Raw genomic sequence first — 18,882 nt, forward strand, 5'->3', positions numbered from 1 at the left:
AAGTTCTCAGAGCGCTGAGAGCAGGAAGGGCACAGAACACCTTGGGCTCGGTCACCCGGGCGCAGCGCTGTTCACTGAAGAAATCAGGCAGAGACCAACCCACCACCCACTTCCCTGTGGACCTAATATAATTCTACCTAATCTACCCAATTTGTGCCTTTGATGTAAGCTTCGGCAGTACATCTGACTCTTTGGCTAGTCGCTAAATCATTGTGAGCACACGTTAATTACCCAGCATGACAAAGGCGCGGGTCGGCTGGTTTTCCTGGGCTGTGTGTGCCGGGAGGCGCAGGAGTTATTAGAAAAGTTCGGGCCGGCGGGTTAATATCATCCCTTCTGGCATCCGTGTGTAATGCCACACCCCGTGCCTGGTTTAAGAACTGAAATTAAAAACAGCTCTCTCAAATATACGACAGGCCGACAGTCTTAACGGCCCTGAACTGTCCTGACCGGGGGCAACGACTATCCTCTGCGGCTCCAAACTTCTAAATCACCCGCTCATAGTAGCTGCTCAGCAGCCCAAGAGCTGCGCCGACCACGTCACATCCAGTGGTGGTCAGTGACACGGCGGGCCAGAGACAGCGCCTTCTCTAGACAGCAGCATCCCTGAGCTAAGTGGCGTCCCGGGAGGTGGGGAGCTCTGAGTGCCGCGTGTGTTTGGTCTGCCCCGGAAAGCATTCCTCAAATCACCTGGCAACTAACTTCAGGTGCATCCGCTAAACACGAAGCGCCTCCAGTCCAGCAGCAGCCGTTGCTGCGGGGCAGCCCACGCGCACCCCCTGAGCCGCCCCCTCCTCTCCATGTCCCTCTCTGCTTTCTTCCGTGGTGGCCAGAAGATGCCGGCACACCGCCCTCTCGGCCTCGGTCTTCTGACTCGCCTACACTTTCTCCAGCTGCTTGTCTTCCGATCCTCCTCCAACACCTGGAGAAGCAAGATCCTGTTCCTAAGCAGAGGAACATCTAGGCCAACCTGGGGGACGTCCTCCCACTCTCCTAGCTGGCAGAAGGTCAAGGCGGGGCGTCCCAGTCCTGGGGCTTTCGAGGACTCCCCGTGTTTCTCTGGGCGCTCTGCGCCTGGACCTGCCCCGAGCTCTCCAGGGGAGACTGAGTGAGCAGCATGTCGGCAAGCGCACCGGCCCCGGCCTTTACTTTTTCTCTCTCGGAACAAGGGCCTGTGGACGAGCGATGCTGTGACGCTGTGTGTCCCGCTCAGTCCCGTTGCCTCTTCCTAGATGGTGCCAGCAGTCTGGCAGCCGCCTCCCTCTTCCCTCTTAAGATGACTTGTTCTCAACGGCTGGTCTGCTCTTGGGAGGCCTGCGTTCTGGGCCCCCGGGCGGGGGCATGAGCTCTGCCCAGCGCCCCTGCTTCCTGGCCTGAGTAGTCAGGCCCCAAACCTCGTCCTTGTTCCCGGTCAGCCCCCAAGAGTCTCTTCAGCACCACCCGCTATGCGCCGATAAACATTTTCTCCGCAGCTAAAACCCCTTTATGACAAGCCCCGTGGTCAGCCCTTAAAGCTTTCTTCGCAGTCACACGGCGCCCGGGTAGGCGGGCTGTCCTCTGGGAAGGGGTTTCCAGGGGCCGCTGGTGGCGGGAGGGGAGATCTGAGTCCCTTCGCTTCCTGCTCCGTCCCACCGGACCCCCCCCCCCCTCCCCAGGCTCCTCCAGCCTCCCGGCCTCAACCCCAAACCTAGCCCCTCCGCTTCCAGCAGGGACGACTTCGGGCAAATGCCCCACGCAGGCCCGCTGTCTCCGTCTCTAAAATGGGCACAAGAACTCCCAAGTCCGCTGCTGGGAGGGTGAAATGCTGGACGCGGCAGCCAGCTCCCGAGACCCCCGGCCCGTGCTGCGGGCGCAGTGGATTTACGCTAGTGAGCCCTGACTCGCTCGCGTGTACGCCGCCCTACTCACCCCGCCGCCGCCGCCGCCGCCGCCGCCGCTGCCGCCGCGCAGGCTCCTCCCAGGGCCTGGGCCTCCAGCTCCTGCGCACCTTATACCCGCCACCCAGCGGGTGGGAGGCCCACGGGCCTGGGCTTCAGGGGCCACACCTGCGGGTGAGCCAGATACTGCGGGGACGGGCCCCCTTCCACCCCAGCGCAGCCCTGAGAGCTCAGGCCACTGGGCATCTAAGGGGGGGACAGAGGGAGCCTCGGTGGCCCAGGTGAGGGCGCACAGGGCCTACAGGTTCACCCCAGTGGGGAAAGGAGCGCTTCTGCACCTCGCTGCTCTGCCGAGACCCTGGTTCTCAAACAGCAATCAGCCCGAATGAGAACCACCCGCATCACCTGAGAAAACACAGGTCCCGGCCCCGCCCACGGCTTCGAGTCAGCGGTCTGGGGCGGGGCCCGAGAATCTGCCTTTCTACCGAGTTCCCCGGGTCGCTGACGCCGCAGGTGCAGGGACCACAGGCTGAGAGCCGCGGCCCTACTCCGTGTCTACCTCCGATGATGGCGCTGGGGACCAAAGGTGTCACAGGACAGCATCTCTGTTAAACAACCTTCTCAGGCTTCTGTGAAAGCCAGAGTTCCACACTTCCTGATTCTGCTTTCTCCCGAGTTTGAGAAGTACGCCCGTCCCCTGGGCTGTCACCCTCCAAGGCCCACTCGCCACCCTCCCCTCTCTCGTCACCGCCAGTTCATTTTCCCAGGCAGGACCCTTACTCTTGTCCAGGCAGCTGGGAGGAAGGCGCACCTCCACTCCCTGACCTCGCGGAGGGGCACACGAACCCCAGAAGCGCACAGGGGTTCGTTCAGAAATGAGCAGTGGGCACTGGACGCGTCTGACCCGGCTCAGTCCCCAAGCTGTTTCCTGGGCAGGGAGACAAGGTGACAGTAAACGTCAGCTTGACGAGAGTTCTTCCCCGCAGACCTGAGAGAACGGCCTGGGAGCGGCAGAGGGGAGAGCCTGCGGAGCTGGGTGGAGAGGAGCCGGGGAAGGAGGGCTCCTAGGAGGCCTGGCAGAGAGGGAAGGGAGTCTTCGTAGAAAGCCTTGGCTGACCCGTAAGAAGCTGGGTTTTACCTCTAAGCAATGGCAAGTCCATGGAGTTTTCTGAGCTGGTGACATTATGAAACTGGCATATCCTTTTTATTTTCAAGATTTATTTAGTATTTATTTAATTTATTTCTGGCTGTGTTGGGTCTTAGTTGCGGCATGTGGGATCTTTCTTTGCTGCGCGGGCTTCTCTCTGGTTGTGGCGTGCGGGTTTTCATTCTAGTTGTGGCACGAGGCCTCTGTAGTTAAGGCGCACAAGCTCAGTAGTTGTGATGCGCAGGTTTAGTTGCCCCGAGGCATGTGGGATCTTAGTTCCCTAACCAGGGAATGAACCTGCCTGCGTCCCCTGCATTGGAAGGGGGATTCTTTACCACTGGACCACTAGGGATGTCCCGGCATTTCCTTTCAATCATTCATTTGAAGCACAATCATTAAGCACAATCATTAGGTGCTGGGGGGACACGATGGTGATTAGAGAGCCCCTCCTTGAAGCACTGACGGTTTGCTGGGGACGGGGCGGGGGGGGGGGAGGTTCTTTTGACCGTGAAGGATGCACTGGAGGGAGAGCCCGTGGCCTGACCCAGGGTGGCCTTTGCTCTCCCTCAGACTGGGCCCTACCCTGCACTGCCAGGACCTTGCTTGCACACACATGTGGACAACCAGATGACACCTGGTGTCCCACTAGCCGCCCCTTGCTGCTCCTCGGGCCCAGGGGTGTGAACTCCAGCAGGGCAGGCCTCTCTCGAGAGGACAGACCCTGGGAGGAGGCCAGGGTCAGGTGGGTCCCCTTTTGCAGTCCAGGTCCCCCCATCCAAGCCAGGTGCTCTTGCAGCCGTGCACTGAACCTGCCCCTCTACCCTCAGGCTGCTGAGCTGGACCCTCCTGTCACCTTCCCTCAGAGGCCCTCGTCGTTGAGCTGCCGGGATGCTCGGCAATAAGTTTAACCTTGCGTTACAGTAGGTTTATCTCCTTCACATCCTCCTCCTCCTGAATGAGTCTCCAACTTTCTAGTCCCATTTTAGCAACCCTGTTGTGCACATGTCTTTCACTGGAAGCAGCCTAAAACCCTTTTCAGAAGCGGACAGGTTATAAATTATAAAAATTAATACTGCTGAAATCTTCCCATTGTCACTCTCTTATTTCTGGACTTATCTGAAGTCCTGACTTGGAGTCTGTGATAAATTCAACAAAAAACATTTTATGCATGGAGACATTTTAAAATTTCTATTTCTGTGAAAGACCCTGGGCTGCTATAATCCTGGACTCACAACTGAGAACTTTTCCGGGGAAATCGGCTTGTAAACATTATACTTCGCATAATGACTGCCTGCACCACCTCACCTAAATCTGAACAGGTATTGCTTAAAATTGGGGGACTATTTTTAGCTAGCTGAGGACATTCCCGCCTTCTCTGGGCCCTTTGCACTTGAGGTGTGACCCCTCCCTCCGCCACAGTCTGGTTCTTCTGGCGATGACCCTGGTTATTCACCCTGGTTGGGCCTCCTGCCTCTCCCTGTGGCCTCCCCCCAAGCCCACCTGGGCTCACCTGGGGAGACGAGACTTGCCTCATCTTCTGGGCCACATGAGCAAGGCAACTGCCCCTTGCAGAGGCAACACTGATCCTAATTGTGGGTCAAATTTTGAGCTAAGAATAGCCTTCTTAAAAAGAATCTACATAACTAAATTTATAAAGTGCTGGCAAAAGTCACAGCTCCAGAGAGGTTGGCCGTGTGGCATGATTCTCACCGTGAACAGCATCATCACAGCCATTTACATATATATGCATCTATTTACATGCAGTTATCCCTGGCTGCTGAGGTTCCTGTGATTTTGATAATCTTCTGTACACTATTCTGCACGGACTTTTTTTTTTTAAGTGACCATGGATCGCTCTTTGAACTAGAGAAAAAACGGAGCTTTTAAAATAATTTTGAGAATAAGAAAACACTGCCTACTGTATATTGGTTGATCTAAACCCCCAGACAGTCCTGAAGTCCAGTTCCCAAGAGGGGAAGCAGAAATGCCCCGACTCCCTCTCCAGAATCACAGCCCCACCTCCTGAAGCCTGTCTCCATCCTGGCTCCTGCCTGCCTGGCGCCTCTCAGATTAGATTAGGTCATCAGGATCTCTCCACATTCTCTCTGCCTCTGGAGTGAAGCCCAAGCTCCCCTCTGGACTTTCCCGCCCACACCCCAACATGAGTGATACGGGTTGAATCATGTACAGCCCCCCAAGGCACGCCCAAGTCCTAAGCCAATACCTGAGAAGGTGCCTTTATTTGGAAACAGGGACTCTGCAGACCTCATCAGATCGACTGGTGTCCTTATAAAAGAGGAGGAGAAGGCACGCAGGCACGTGGAGGAAGACAGCCAGGTGACCAGACGGGAGGCAGAGACTGGAGTCATGTGTCTACAAGTCGAGGGCCGCCGAGGATTTCAGGGAACCCCAGAACTTAAGAGAAAGGCCACGGACAGATTCTCCCCTGGAGCCTTCCGAGGGACTGGAGTGACCCTCTCGACACCTGGATTTTGGACTTTTGGCCTCCAGTATAAATTTCTCTGAGAGAATAAATTTCCTTTGTTCAAAGCCAACCCAGGACACTGATAGAACGCCCTTGTGTGCCCCACACTCACATGAGTCCCGCAGCCTGCTCTGAAGCCACCTGCACCGCCAGCCCCCATCCCACTGGCCTGCACGTGGCCCTACCGCTTGCCTGGCCGTCCCTCTCCTTATGTGCCGGTTCCTGAGGAGCTGGGCCCACGCCCTGCTCCCCTGCCAACCACGGCCCCCATGCAGCCAGCACTGTGCACGCGGTAGATGCAGGGCAAATGTCCCCATCTCGGGGACCCGGTGGGACGCAGAGGGCAGCCTCTCCCGCTCTCCCCTGATGCACCACGACGGCCTTTCCTTCTAAGATCCGTCTACACTCCCACCACGTGCCCCTTTCCCAGTCTTCCCACGTTCGCGTTCTCAAGGACTCGGCGGCGTCGATTTCCGGCTGGACGGGACGGTGGGGCCCAACCTGAGGCTGCGCTTCTCGCTTCTCCCAGCAGAGGGCAGCCGAGCCCGGGCCCCGCGGCCGCCGCGTGTCGCGGTCTGTGCTGGGCCGGGAGCGGGGACAGGCCGCGGGAACACCCCGGCGCCGTCGGCGGGCGACGGCGCGGGGCTCGGCCCTTCCGGTGGCCAGGGCCGGCCCGCGCAGAGTGGGGCGGAGGAGCTACGACCGTCACCTCGGGACACGGCGACCGCGGCTCGGGCTCGTCTCATCCGGGCGGCGGGCGCCCAGCCCAGCTCGCGTCCCCGAGCCTCGCTAGCTCAGTCCCGGAGCGCTGCTTCCTTTCCTCCTTCTGCCTCCACTCCCTGACCCCGGGCCATCGGGGCTCCGGGGCCCACGCGGCACACCTCGGACCCCGCGTCCTAGAGGCGCGGCCTCAGCCACGTGGTCACGCACGTCTCCCCCTCTCTGGCCCCCCACCCCCGCGAAGCTGACAGATCCCGACGACGGCGACGGTCCTCAACGTCGTGCAGGGTCTGCGTCCCCAGGACCAGGCCCCCGGCTGCACCCAGACCCGGTCCACCCCGGCGCGCTCCGATTCCTTATTTGCAGCCTCCCTCTCTGTCCCCCTCCTCCGACAGGCAGCACTGCGGGCGACCCCTACCCACCCATCGCGGGCGCCAAGGCTGGAGGTCGGCAGACCTGCCCTCTCACTGCCTTTTTATGACCCCAGCAGTGTTTCTGGCGACGTGGGTTTGACGTGACTTTGCCCAAGTGTTTGCCTCTTCTCTACTTTTTTGAGTGACTTTTCCCCCCCTTGCTGCCAGTAACTACAATGTTCAAGGTACAAAACTGAGAAAACAGACAAGCAAATAAGTGAAAACCTGAAATCCCAGCCTCCGTCACAACCACATTAACACCTTGGTGTCGGTACGGCCACGTCGTGCCCTCTGCGTGCAGACAGATCTGTATTATTTTTCCCCAGTGAGGATCACACCCTCTCGGGACCTCTGTAACCTGCTCTTCCACTCAGCGACCCACGAGAGCATCTCACCACGAAGGCCGCAGCTGAAAACGCACCCGGGGTCCCGAAGCCGGCGAGGGCTCCCTCCGGGGACCTCTGGGGGGCAGGAGCGTCACAGGCACCTGTCTCCAAGGCTGGCACTGCCCTGGGTAGGTAAGGTCTCTACTGGGAGGCAGCGGCCTGGGGTTTCGGTTCCTCCTTTTGAAGAGACACCCCCCCCCATGCCCGCCCCTTTTCTCCAGCTCCGCCCACCTTCGAGTGGAAACAATTCTGCGCTTTTAGAGCACCTCCTCTCTCTCCTGTGACTATATTCGAGAAACACAGAACTAATCCATATCCACACACGAAAGAACATCATTCTTCTTTCTGCATCTGGGCTGGGAAGGATGGGCCTCCAGATCAGTGGTTCTCAACGAGGGGTGAGGGGAGACGATTCTGACCCCAGGGGACCTTTGGCAACGTCTGGAGACGTCTTTGTCATGACCTCGGGGGCTGCTGCTGGCACCTAGTGGATAGAGGCCAGATATGCTGCTGAACAGCCCACAAAGCACAGGACAGCCCCCAGAAGTGAAGAATTAGCCACCCCAAAGGTCAACAGTGCCAAGCTCCGGACCAGAGGGTCCTCGACGCTCTCCTCGGGGCCCAAGAGCCTGGCAGCCTTGCTCGGCCTGTAGCCCCACCCAAGGGACCATGGCCTTGACTGGTCACTGCTAGGCCCTGTCCACTCGGCCAGGACATGAAAGGGCTGCTGACAAAGGCGGCAAGAGGTTGAAGTCTCCTGAGCGAGCGGACGGACGGAGCAGTGAGGTGGGGGAGGGTCGGGTGCAGGGGAAGGTAATTTGGTAGCCCTGCTTTGCTCATTGTCATGGTTTGCAACGTTCCCAGAGCTATTCAGGACCACCTGCAATTCCCCCCTCTCGACTGCAGACTCCCAGGGTGTTAGAGCTCAAGGGAACCTGAGACGTTTCTAATCTGAGCGCATCATTTTCCAGGTGGGACACGGGGCCCCATCTGAGGTGCACTCAAAGCCTCGCTCCCCAGTTTCTGAACTTACAAAGAGCAGCATCTCCCTGTGTCAGGCACCAGCTGTGCCTGGGGCTCTTTCACGCACCTCTGCACCACTCACGAGCCTGTGACGGAAGAGTCGCCCCACCTTACAGGTGAGCACTCTTGAGGCTCTCAGACTCCAGGGGATTTACCTGAAGCCACAAAGCCAACGGGGGAGAAGGACATCCACCCAGGTTTCTCCCACCCTAAACCAGACTAGGCCGCTGGCTCTCAAACTTCAGTGCTCACTAGAATCCCCCAGGGCGTTTGGAAAATGCTGATGCCAAGGTCACGCCCCGGAGATCCTGATTTAACTGGTTTGGGGGGCGTCTGGCCACTGAGACTTTCAAACGTTCCCCAGGAGTGTCCAACTGCAGCAGAGTCAGAGAGCCCTCGGGACACACGCCCTCCGACCCACACCCCAAGACCGACGTTAATGTCAGGGTGTGGTGGGGCAGGGGAGGAGCTGTTGCAAGAAATCGTGAGATCCTTGAATGGCTTCTTGGGAACAAGCCCATATTTTGTGTCTAGAAGCCTTAGCATTGGCTTCAAATGGGCTTCCTTTCCACCTGAATGTTCAGGTTCCGAAACCTGGTCAATTTGAGACCTGTATTTTCTGGCTGCTTCTTCCTCCTTGGATGTTTGGAGAATTGAAATAACAGCTTCATATATTCCTGTGGTCCAGGGGCGAGGTTCACCAGCCGTCCCAGCGCCAGGAGGGAGCAGACCTGGGAGCTGCTGCCTGGGGGTTTAAGAGCTTCAAGGGTGCCACTCCCAGGGATATTTGCATTTTTAGCAGAGACTCTGGAAAATGGAGAATCCTTCCTACTAACAACATAGGAGAAGGCGGCATTCCAGACGCCAAGAGGCAGGACGGGAGATGACTCGGCCTGGGGTGGCGGCTGGTGTTTCACCCCTGACCCCAGTCCTCCTAACACCTTCTTTTCCCAAATTTATCTGTTCACTCCTTTTTAAAAAACGAGTCTCAGGCCTGACACAAGTGAACAAACATTACTTAAAACTTTAAGCCGTCTCTTCTTCCCTTGAGTTGGATATAGCATCTGCATTTTTGTCTTTTAGTGGTAAGAGCATTTTACACCCTACAGAGCACAGGAGCACGCAGAATCTCATTTAACCCTCACAACCGTCCTGCCAAACGCAGATGATCATCGGCATTTTGTAGACGAGGCTGCCAGAATCTCAGGGGGCTCCGCCGGTGCTGGTGGGCAACAGGCTTCTGACTTGGGGCCTCGCCTCCCATGGCCTCAGCGGGCGGCCTCCTTCCTGGGGGCATTTGTTGAGTCCGGAAACAGGCGCAGGCCGCAGGCATATTGTAGCGCTGCTCCCTGGCTGCCCCTGGAGCGCTTCACCCCTCACGGCCCCTCTTTGCTGGAGCAGGAACTCCTCTCAGGCCCTCGCTGCTCCGGGGTCAGCTCAGCCACCTTTGGCCTCCCTGTGCTGGCTGTTCTTAAATTGCTGTGTCGGCCCAACCTAGGGTAAGTTATGTTACTTTTACTCAAGACTTCATATTTTCTATGTAAGTTCTCCCATCCACATCTCTGGGCCAATCGTATTACAACACTACTCTTCTCAGCTGGTTGGATGATCTTAATATGTCTTTAGCTCTCCATGGTATTTTATTTTTATTCACATTCTTCAAGCTGTACATAGGACAGGAGTATCTACATAGAAAGGGCTGACGCATTCTACAAGTTTGTGTTTGTGGTGTGTGTGTGTATGTGTGTGTGTGTGCGCGTGCCGTAACAGCGTGGGTGTGTTTTCACCTACTGGACTGATTCTCAAGCATGGTTGCAGAACTGCAGCAGCCGCAGTATCGCTGGGAACCTGTGCGAAATGCAGATCACAGAGCCGCGCCCCAGGCCTGCTGACTGGGAGACTCAGAGTCTTACGTCTGAACAAGCCCTCTGGGTGATTCTCTTGCTTGATAAGGTTTGAGAACCACTTATCTTCAGGATAAATCAGTTTTTTATAATCTGCTCCCTAAGATGGAAACTTAGGATTTGCTCTGTTAAGATCGAAACATAAACAATGAGCCCTGACATTGTTGCAGAGGCGTCAGTAGACGTTTTCTTTTTTCAAACTTATTAAACTGATAAGACATGCTTATGCGGGCGCACACACACACACACACACACACACACACACACACACACACACACACACTCATCTTCCCGCCCTCCTATTTTGAGAGACCTCCTCTTGGCATCTGGCTCATACTCCTGGGGACATTCAGTCATTGAGAAAAGCAGGTCTGAGCCTCACTATTTCACACTAATGTAATTCAAAGAGAATGGCTGAAGAAAGCAAATGATTAAGCCAAAGAAATGAAGCTGCGATGGTGGAATTTTAGGCACCTGGGTGAGGGGTGGTGGTGATGGTAGTGGAAATGGAGGTGAAGATGGTGGTGGTAGTGATGGAAGTGGTGGTAATGGCGGTGCAGTTGATGGAGGTGGAGGTGATGCTGGTGTCCTTGGCGGTGTAGGTGTGGGTGGTGCAGCTTACATACCAGTCTCTCAGATCATATTACCTGCCTCCCCGACTCCTCACTCAAAAAGTCTGCCCTGCAGGTGCCGTGGCGTGCCCCATGGTGCGTGTGCTTGGACTTGTGTGAGCATGTGTCTGGCTACTTTGGCTTTAGTGCCTCCAAAGTTTACAAAACCCCTAAAGCTTTTAAAATAAAAACGGGGGCTAAACCATTTGGATTCTCCAAATTAGAAAGAATAAATGAACCACCCAGCTGCAGTCATGGGCAATTACTGTGATTCTGAGAGGGCTTCGGGTTAAGAGAATGGAAGAGCTGATTATAAACGAGCCAGGAGTAACGAGGGAGGTCAGAGCAGTCCCTGAGCTCTGGGGGAGCGGCCAGCACTCCGCCCCGTCCCACGCGGGCTGGCTGGAGGCGCAGACCTCCTTCCACCCTGGCCTCCAAACCCGGCTGGGGCCGAGGCGCCCGGCCTATTTGTGCAGCTCCGGCAGCTTCAGAAAGAGAAGGCGGCTGTAAATAAACCCAGAGAAGGGCGAGGAATCGAGGGCAGGAAGGGAGAGAGCAGGAGGGAGGCTCCCCGGGAGGGCAGACAGGAATCAGGACTTCTGACCAGGAAAGACGGAGGGCGGAAGGAAGCAGGGAGCCTGCAAAGCACGTGGCCGTCAGGAGGCAGGTCGGTGCCTCTTCCCACTCCACCCTCAGGAATCTCGGGCCGCATGTGCGGATCCACTGCGGTCCTTAAGCAGGCCTCCGGCTTGCCCATTCGCATTCTAATTTTATCCTTGTCTTGATTTTTTTTTTTTTTTTTTGCGGTTCGAGGGCCTCTCACCGCTGCGGCCTCTCCCGTTGCGGAGCACAGGCTCCGGACGCGCAGGCTCAGCGGCCACGGCTCACGGGCCCCACCTGAAGTCTTTTATCTCTAAATATAGTAACCCCGTGAGGGAGGTTTATTACTATCCCGCAGGTGAGGATGTTGAGGAAGAGAGGCTGAGTCAGCCACCCAGCTAGTGCAGGAGGAGCCCAGACTCGGCCCTAGGCAGCCGGGACCCAGGTCCCAGGCCCTGCGCCACCACATGGAGCTGTCTCTTTACAAGCCGTGATGTGAATTCCCACAGACTCACTCCCAACCCAGCCACATATGCCACCAGATACAGGCCGCGACGGCCAGTGAATCGTTCTCAAGTCCAGCATGACAAGACTAGGTTTGTAGGGGAAACAGTTGTCCTCCAGAGGTTGGGGTACCGCTAGGGAGCCCACAAGTCCCCCCCCCCCAGGCATTGGGAGGAGGCAGGGCTCCTTGCAGCCAGACTGTCTGAGGAAGAGCATGAACCCCCCACGTGTCTGCGAAACTGCAGACACTGCAGAGAGCTCCTTGGAGGGCTTCTCACTCAACAGCCCAGAGGCTTGACATAGAAAGTGCAAGGCCCCTTTAACCACAGGGCAGGTGTCCAGAGAGAGGGCACAACCAAAACTGCAGGTTCTGGAAAAAAAAAAAAAAAAAAAAGCCTGTGGTTGAAGACTATTCTAGGTCAACCCAAACCCCAGCTTGCCTAGTGAACTTGGTCAGCTCGCGACAGGAGCTCAGGGTGTAAAGTGCTGCACGCTTGTGTGTTCGTCTGTTCATTGACACTCAGACTTGTTTTTAGAAAAGAATTGCGGTAGGGTAGAGAAAGCAAACATAAAAATTTCATATATATCTTTAAAAGACCCAGAAAAATGATTTTAAAAATAATCAAGGGCTTCCCTGGTGGCGCAGTGGTTGAGAGTCCGTCTGCCGATGCAGGGGACACGGGTTCGTGCCCCGGTCCGGGAGGATCCCACAGGCCGCGGAGCGGCTGGGCCCGTGAGCCATGGCCGCTGAGTCTGTGCGTCCGGAGCCTGTGCTCCGCAATGGGAGAGGCCACAACGGTGAGAGGCCCGCGTACCGCAAAAAAAAAAAAAAAAAAAAAAAGACTTCAAGCACTGCCTTAGACTGTGTGTGTGTATGTGCATATGTGTGTGCGTGTAGGTGTATGTACATATGTGTGTAGGTGTGTGTATGTATATGTATATGTGGGTGTGTGTGTATATATGTGTAGATGTGTGTATGCGCGTGTGCGTGTAGGGGTGTATGTATATGTATATAGGGATGAGTATATTTGTATATGGGTGTGTGTATGTGTATGGGTGTATATGTGTAGGTGTATGTATGTGTGTCTGTGAATGTATGTGTATGTGTATAGGTGTGGCATGTATGTGGGTGTATGTGTATCTGTGCATGCATGTGTGTATGTAGGTGTGTGTATGTGTATAGGTGTGTGTGTGGCATGTATATGGGTGTGTGTATCTGTGTATGCATATGCGTGTATACGTGTGTATGTGTAGGGGTGTGTATGGGTAGGTGTATAGACGTGTGTGTGTGTGTGTAAGGTGCTCTTCTTCCAGGCACTGTCCTTTACTTCAGTTCCTAATTTTATTAAGTCATCAGAGCTCTTCACTGAGTGTTCAGAATATTCAGTTAATCGCATCTCTGCAGAAGCCAGCGCTGGCCCCACCGAAGGGGCGGCCGCACTCCCTCTCTCTCCTTCAGCTGACCCCTGTCCCAAATCAAAGTCACAGAGCAGTTAACTCTTTCTGTGAGCAACATTTTTTAACTCCCTCAGTTACTACCTTCAGGCCAGAAACAGAGCCTAAGTTCTGGAACTGACAGCTGCTCTATGTCCTTCACTCACGCAGCACCTGTGTATCGAGTACTCGCACTGTGCTGGGCGCTGTCTGAAGTGTGAGGACCCTGGTGTGACAGGGACAGGGTGAGCCTGGAGTGTAGCGGTGGGTGGATATTGGGCAGGCGGGGGGGAGTGTGGGCGGGAGTCCCCTCTGAGGCCGCCCGCTGAAAAGGCAGGGGCCCTGCAAAGAGCGGGGGAAACGGCCAAGGCCCCAGAGGAGAAGCAGCCTGGGTGTTCCAGGGACCAGGAGAGCTGGAGTGTGGCCAACAGCAGGAGGATGTGAGGACAGGACACAATCTGCAGGGCCCAGTGCAAAATGAAAACGCGGGCCCTCGTTCACAAATTATTCAGGATTCCAGACGGCGACAGCACAGGAAGAAGGAAGCGTGGGACCGGCGGGACGGCAGACGTGGTGCCTGTGAAGCCGGCCCTGTGTGAGGAAGGGGCTGAGAGGTGGACGGGGCCGGATCATGAGGCCTTGGGCCGAGGAAAGAGCTGGATTTTATTCTACAGGTCTTCCTCGACTTATGATGGGGTCACATCTGATAAACCCATTGTAAATTGAAAATACTGTAAAGGTTGAAATGCGTGTAATACACCAAACGTACCGGACATCACAGCTCAGCCTCACCCACCCTAAACGTGCTCAGAACACCTACATGAGCCTACACTGGGGCAAAATCGTCTAGCACAAAGCCTGTCTTACAATAAAGTGTTGCATATCTCTTGTGATTTTCTGAATACTATACTGAAAGTGAAAAACAAAGTGTCCGGGTACAGAGTGGCCGCAGGCGTATTGGCTGTTGACCCTTGTGACCGCGGGACTGCTGGCGCTGCCCAGCATCGCGAGAGAGATGGTCCCGCACATCCCTAACCTGGGAAGAGATCTAAATTCAAAGTTCAAAGTGCAGTTTCTACCAAGTGTGTATCACTTTCACATCATCATAAACTTGAAAAATCTTAAGTCCAACCACCGCAAGTCAGGGACGGTCTGTACCTGTGATGGAGGCTACAGGAAGGGCCCAGGCCTGGGGGGATCTGCGTGGGGCCTGTCTTTGAAGCACCACTTGGCGCTGCGTGGGGAATCCAGGAGGCCGGCCTGGCCTGGGGCTGTACAAAAGGAGATGGTGGGAAGACGGCGGGCTTTAGGGAGGGCTGATGGGCCGGCTGTACGCAGCGAGGGGACAGAAGCCCTGGAGTTCTGCCTCATGTTTGTGTTTGGAGAGGCCCATTAGCCAGCCCTGTGGGAATGTGGACGACGGGGCCTCCCCCGGGGCGGCCACACCTCTCTGAACAGATGCCCTTCTCTCCCTTCACAGAAGTCCGATCCCAGCTCACAGCCGGCGACAGTGCTTGCTCGAGACGCCGCGCGGTCGGAGGCCATGCTGCCAGATGCTACCTCTCCCCACTAAGAAATCCGAAGACAAAATGTGCAGCCACTGTCCAAAACTAACATGTACAAAACAGCACAGAGCCCGTTCGAGCAGCAGGTGTCACAGCAGTAAACGCTGGAGCCAAACGCGTTGGCTCTGGCAATGCTCGTGCGTGTCTTGTCCTGGAAATGGAGTTCATCGAAATTGGGAACTGGGAATCGACAGCTCAGCAAAGCTGCCCTCACCGGCTGTCATCCAGAGCGCTGCCGGGAAGGGCAAGGTTACCACTGCTCGAGTGCCTGGCCCGTGCAGGGTACGGTCAAGTGTTCTGGGGCCATTCCCCACGTTGTCTGACTCAGTCCCTCCCACAGCCTGTGAAGTCAGTAGGCTTCTCCCTAATTTTCAGATGCTAAAAATGGGGCTCAGAGAAGCTGAGTGATTCGTTCAGGCTCACACAGACAATTAAATGGAGCCCAAATTTAAAAGTGGGGGTGGGGGCAGATCCTACGAGCTAATGCCCCCTTTTCTGTGCTAATGGCACCTGGCTTTTATGGAAACTGGCTGGCCCCAAGAGATGCATCCTGACTGGTCTTGGCCGGTCACAAGACTCCTGTCCTCCTTTGCCACTGTTAGTATGGGGTGAGCCTCGGACCCCTTCTGGCCAATGAGATGGGAGAGAAAGCGGCGGGAACAGAAACTTCTGGCAAAGATTTTCTCCCTGATAGAAAGGAGAGAACAGTTCAAGGACAGGTCCCCTTGGCATCCTCTGCCTCTCCTTCTTGCTGGTAGACATGTTGTGGGAGGGTAAGGTGTCTGCCTGTGGCAGCCTTTTCAGCACCATGAGGCAATAAGGATAAAGCCAACCAGCTGAAGATGCAATGGAAGCCTGGCACGTGCCCAGGGCCCGGATGACACGGCTGGGCTGTCCAACCAATCTTAGGACCTCCTACCTCCAGACTCCTGTTGAGTCAGCAGCAAACGTCCAGATGGTCGAAGCCATGGTCCGTCAGGACTTTATTAGTTATTTTCGGTTAAACACCTCCTAAGGTAAACCCTGGGTTGGTCTAACTTCAAAGCCCATGATCTTTTTCCTGTTACCCTCTGATGTTTACATGGGGTCCAGTTGTCACCCAAGGTCCGGTGTCAAACTACTGCACAATAATTACGGAAATGATCAGACTTTGAAACTGAAGAGAAAGCTGCCAGTTTAAAGAAGGACAGGGGGTCAGTTCAGCAAGGTCAGAAATCTGGCTTCTTGGTTGTGCTTGGCGTGAATCCCAGCATCACGGGACTTCCAAGCCGGAAGAGAACGAAATGATCACCTGGTCCAACCCGGTGCTCCAGAGGACGAAGCTGAGGCTGTGAGAAGCTAAGTGACTCACGCCGAGGCCCGAGGGCAGCATCGGCCCTGGGACGGGAATCAGCACCCTGCTGGCCCCTGCTCACACAACCTCTCCTCGCTCCCCACACAAACTCTTCATCAACTTTGCCCCAAACTCTCACTGGCCAATCACCTCAGATCAAGAAAAGACTGTCAATGTAATCATATTCTTGTGACAGGATAAACCCTGGTTTCTTTCACACACATTTCCTTGTTGAGTCAAGTTACCAGCCTGTTCCAACGCGCTCAGTAACACAACACGCCCAGAAAATGGAAAGAACCCAGAGACACTGGGGCGCAGAGGGGTCAAGTTCTTGGCTTTTCAGATTAAAATCGTTTCTTGAATCCCATCACAGAGATAACTGTCTTGAAGGCAAGTGCGCTCAAGGGATCCAGTCAGAGGCGTTGCCATAAACACCGCACTGCGAGTCAGAGGACCACACGCCACGTGAAGACGGCTCAGGCTGCGGGGGAAGGGGCTCGGGTGCGGGGACGCCCTTAGAAGGGGACTGATGTCCAGGGAGAAGGGGCGGGGAGGACAACAGGGACACGACACAGGCTTGAGGAGACGCAGACCCCTCTCAAGGGGAGTGGGGGGCCGGCACCAGGTCACTAAGACAGGACTTTGGAATCCGAGGACAGAGGGCTCGGGCCTCCTAACTGTCTGGAGCTCTGGGAGGGCCGCCCGGCGCACAAACAGAACCCATGCCACCGAGGACTGGGCCAGGAGAGTCGAGGTGTTTTCCTGGAGCAGCGGAAGAGAGGCTGGTTGATAGTCCTGAGTCTCTCCCAGCCGCAGGGAGGTGGTGGAGGTCGGCAACCCTCCCGGTGCCCTGGAAGGCAAGGCCACGGGCATCGCCATGACCAATGCAAGCCTGAGGCCACATGGAACTGTGGCCACCTTGGTGGACACCGATAACGGACAGTTCTGGCCAGGGAATCTCATTAGGAATGGACGTCATTAGTGAAACATGAGAGGAAGGCGTCATACCTCCGTGAATGCTAGTGCAAGCAGGGCAGACACTGCCCCTAGGTACCACCACCTCATGTGGTCATTCATTCACCACCACTGAAATGCTACATAACAAACCACCACAAGCCTGGGTGGTGTACATCTCAGGAGCCCGTGGGGTACAGCTCACCTGAAACGTGCCTCTCACGCACCTGCAGTAGCTGTGCCCGACGGATCTAGGATGGCCTGGGTCACACCTGGGGTGAGAGCTCTGCTCCAAGAGTCTCATTCTTCTCCTGGGTCAGCGAACTAGGGTAGGCATTCCTAGTATTAACGGCAGAGAAAAAGATCAACAAAGTCTGATCGATGCAAGTGCTTCTGGAGCCTCTAATTGCTTCTCGTTTGCTAAGAGCCCATTGGTCAAAGCAAGTCACACATTCAAGGCCAGAGTCAGAGTGGGTGGGCACTCCTGACGGGGCGGGGGAGGGATTGGGCCACTCTTGCAATCTACCAACTGATTTAACTGATCTGAAGCACAAAATGGCTGCTAGATCATGAAACTGTCCACAGTTAACCTGTAATTTACCTAAATTAGGTTTTCCGCCATTAGACAGAAATGGGATTCAGGATAAAAATTAAGTTTAATTGTAGAAAAGATAAAGTTACACTTTCTGCTCCTGTGATTGATGACTGCGATTTTTTCCCACTACATTCTTTAAGCCAACGATTCAAAAGCACCAAAGCAATCAGTAAGTTAGCCTTAAATACTATAAAAGCCAGTTTTCTGAAGACTCCAACCACATCAGGAAATTATATCCAAAGTTGATATCATGTTACTTCCAAAAAGCAAACAGAGAGGCAAGGGGACTCATTAAAAATTCCAATTTGGGACTTCCCTGGTGGCGCAGTGGTTAAGAATGCGCCTGCCAACGCAGGAGACACGGGTTCGAGCCCTGGTCCAGGAAGATCCCACATGCCGTGGAGCAACTAAGCCCGTGCGCCACAACTACTGAGCCTGTGCTCTAGAGCCCACGAGCCACAACTACTGAGCCCATGTGCCACAACTATTGAAGCCCGAGCGCCTAGAGCCCATGCTTCACAAGAGAAGCCACTGCAATGAGAAGCCCATGCACTGCAACGAAGAGCGGCCCCTGTTCGCCGCAACTAGAGAAAGCCTGCATGCAGCAATGAAGACCCAACACAGCCATAAATAAATAATAATTAATTTAAAAAAAATCCAATTTGGCTTACAACTGTGGATTCTGGAACAAAGTATGCAGGAGCCTCTGACACTCTTCCTAGAATACCACCTTTCTAATGGCAGCCACCTCTGTAATTACAACGATAACTGCTTCAAATGTAAAATACCGCTTATCGGGCTAGAAGATCCATCTGGGTCAAGGCAAAACATAACACTCAATTGCTTGTTGCCAAGTGAATAATGTTTTCGTCATTAAACCAGTCCTGGGGTATAATCTCACGTGTTATGGGTGGCTCAGTTTAGGGCCGACTGGAACACCAAACCCTAAAGACAACGTTCCATGTTGCCTCTCATACCAGAGGTTCTTTCTCTGAACCTCTTTTTCGCTGAGCTACCCAGAGTAAAGGAAGGGCCACGGTCTCGGGGGGCAGGGAGTAAAACCAGAAGGGACTCGGATGCCACGGGATGAAGGAAGGGGTTCCCTAGGTCACAAGGCTGTGTCTGACGGGAGGGGGGTCCTCTCCACTTTCATAAGCTTGCTGCACTTGTCAGTGTCCCTGCCACGTCCTGTCAGCTGCCTGTGTGTGTGTGTTTGCCCACGCACACACTGTTCTGTTCCAGTGCTTCAAAAATGTTTTCAGAAACAAAACGGTTGTGTCTCTTTTTTAATTCAAAAAACGTTTTTATTTAAGTATCATGTGTGCATTATA

The sequence above is a fragment of the Delphinus delphis genome, chromosome 14 (assembly GCF_949987515.2).
Source record: "Delphinus delphis chromosome 14, mDelDel1.2, whole genome shotgun sequence".
NCBI lineage: Eukaryota > Metazoa > Chordata > Mammalia > Artiodactyla > Delphinidae > Delphinus > Delphinus delphis.